Source organism: Callospermophilus lateralis, chromosome 11, assembly GCF_048772815.1.
Source record: "Callospermophilus lateralis isolate mCalLat2 chromosome 11, mCalLat2.hap1, whole genome shotgun sequence".
Taxonomy (NCBI): domain Eukaryota; kingdom Metazoa; phylum Chordata; class Mammalia; order Rodentia; family Sciuridae; genus Callospermophilus; species Callospermophilus lateralis.
In genome coordinates, this window is record NC_135315.1 from 86,254,632 (window position 1) to 86,257,708 (window position 3,077).

Here is a 3,077-nt window from a genome sequence, read left to right on the forward strand (position 1 = left end):
TTATTATTTTGTTTTATTTAGGGTGCAAGAGGGCATGAAGAAGAAGGCTTTCAATTCTTGTCAATGATTAGAATGTGAAAAATGCAGAGAAAATGCCTGAGAGGAAAAGTTCCTTTAGCTTTGGATTGTGCTTTTGTTACCATTAAAAATTACTTAGATTACTCAAGTATATTTTTATGAGTTTAGGACATAGAATGGAACTTTTTTCTGGTAAACTTATGGCTTTGATTTTGTGATAAAATATGATTATTTGAACTGGAATAACCTTTTGCCTTAGTTCTTCTTGATTAAAATTCTGTCATCTAAATCGGGCTTTAGAAAGACATCAGAAATAAATATTGCACCAGTAATGATCCTTTAGTTGAGTAATTATTGAGCATTTGGAGTATTCATGTCAAACCACCACAAAGACTTTCTTGGAACAGAAGCAAACATTAATCTAGAATAATTTAATCTATTTATACGTAATTTACACTGCATAATATTTTTCTACTGCCAGAATTTGAATTAATGGCTAGTGAATGCTTTTCTTCTATTTTTAAAATTACGATCAAGTACATGTGAGAGAATAGAAAATAAGGAAAGAGTAATTAGTTGATACACTAAGAAATCTCCTACAATATAATTATTGCTACTAGTTGATCAAGACCTACTTAGAGTTTCAAAAATGCATTTGTGTTTAACACATTTCCTCTTGAAGATTTCTTCTTGTTTTCCTTCTTCTGTCTTCTTTCACCTTTCCCCCTCTGCCTAACCTTCTTTTACTCTTTCTTTCTTTTTTAATATTTATTTTTTAGTTTTTGGCAGACACAACATCTTTGTATGTGGTGCTGAGGATCCAACCCGGGTCGCACGCATGCCAGGCGAGCACGCTACCGCTTGAGCCACATCCCCAGCCCTTCTTTTCCTCTTTCAATTCCTGTTTTTTCTTCCATAGTTTTAACACAATAAACATGAATCCAAAATGAAAGTGTTTGGTGATCTGACTTTTTTTTCTTGCAAAATTAGGCATGCCAAATTGTATTGAGATGTAAATATTCCATTCCAAATATTATTAATTTTTAACCCATCAGTCTCTGTTCTCATCTCAAGCCATTTTAGTACTCTACTGTTTGTCTAAAATGTCCTACCATCCCCTTCTCATTTTTGTATATGCCTAATTCCATTTTGTATTTTATTCAGGCTTCTTGTCATCTATCAGATGTGTCTCGCTTCTTAACTTCATCAAAGAGTAAATTCTCCTTTGAGATCAAACAACATTATAGATATACCTTTAATGTTATATTTAACCTTACTTTTGTAACTATGAGTCTATATATCTTTTCCCACAGAGGTCCAGAATTCTTTTTAAATAAATATTTTAAAATTATTATTATTTTGTTTAGATTTCTGCATGGTAAAGAGTAGAGGCTGAAGTTCAGAACATTTATGATGAATAAAATACATGAAATAATCAACTACTTAAATTAGTATTATCTAATGTCTTGATTTTAGAAGTGTATTAGATATTATTTTTCTAATTCCCTGCTCCAGGTTTTCAGTAGGAAAAGATTGAATATCTTTTTAAATTTCTGTTATATTTCACAAATGTGTAACTACTTATTGGCAAGTAAAATATCCTTCTTGGTGATTTAAAAATTGGTTTATTCAAATAATCAACTCCAATGATTATAACTATCTTAAAATGCCATGCAGAGAAAGATTCTTAGTGCTTTATATATAATAGTTTTACAATACATACTTCTTTAATGGATTATTGAGTTGGTAGAATTTTTCATAAACATCTCTAGGTGATAATCATCTCTGAATTCTCTTTTTCATCTTGATGTCTCAAAATATTCTTCACTGTCTTCCATAATTCATAGAGGTCTGTCTTGGGCTCACTACAATGATAAAATAATAAATAGAGGCTAGATTCTTTGAAAAATCCCAAGCTATAGAATATCAAAACTTGTACTTTTTCATGAGAGAAAAATAAAATTATTGTGCTCATTTTTTGTTTGTGCTCCAGAACATATATCTTATTTAATACACGCCCATTCATTTGCTTGCTTTCACTAGCAGTATAAGAGAATTTCTATAACTTAAAAATGATTATTTTTCAATGCTTTAACTTACCAATACTATAGTGTGAAACAATGTTTGTCTTCTCTTGATCAAAGTAGAAATTTGCCCATTTTTCCCCCTAGGGGATTTCACATCATTCTCAATTCTACAAATATAGCTAATGTATCACAAATCAAATGTCTTCTTAGTGAATGGTGTCTGATGGTACTGTGTTGCAATGTTACTTGATGAGCAAAAATTTTTAAACTAGATTAATTTTCTTTCCCTTATGAATTTTTTTCACTTTATATTATGTTCCTTAATTTTCTATTCAAACACTATAAATTAATATTTTAATATGTTCATGATGATTTTAGAAGCCTTTCATTTTCAGAACTTACTCTACCAGGAATTAAAATTTGTATTTTTCTTTTTCCCCAGGGGAGACCTCAAACACAGTCCCCCACTACTACAAATTATGCAGTTGAGTTTCCCACATTTGGGGAAAACACAGGGGTCAGCACATTCAAAATGCAATGGGTAAGCCTTGCCCTGGGAAAACCACCTTCATGATCATGGTATCTCCCTGCCAGGTCCCTATAACATGTGTATTATTAAACACAAATTATGAGAGGCCATTGTGTTGGACTGAGTTCTTGCATCAGACCCCAGCACCAATCTAAACCAAATGTGAGTTAATTGTGGTAAATTGCAAATAATTAAACTAAAACTTTAAGGAGACAGGTATATCCTCAAAAGGAACATTTCTGCCCCTGGAATATCTCCTGAAAAACAGAAGATTCCAATCTACCTAAGAAAGAATAATAAGGAAGTCCAGGGTCTGGTATCCAACTTAGCAGCAGAGTAATTTCTTAACTCAAAGAACTGAGTTTGGTTCTCAGCACTTCAAATTATTCTAAGAAAGTTTCCTCTGCTTTAACCCTTAGAAGAAGAGTAACTGAAGTAAACTGACCTTCACCAACCAGCTTTTTTCTCTATTGTTCTGTTTCCTTGTTACTACTTTACAAAAC

The 3,077-nt window shown here is 31.8% G+C and overlaps 1 non-coding gene across 1 annotated transcript; it reads right to left on the reverse strand.

Moving 5' to 3' along the window:
- Positions 1-2,484: 2,484 nt before the first annotated feature.
- On the reverse strand, positions 2,485-2,647 carry LOC143411017 (U1 spliceosomal RNA). Its single transcript, XR_013092749.1, has one exon. It is a non-coding gene; the product is annotated as a U1 spliceosomal RNA (small nuclear RNA).
- Positions 2,648-3,077: the final 430 nt, after the last annotated feature.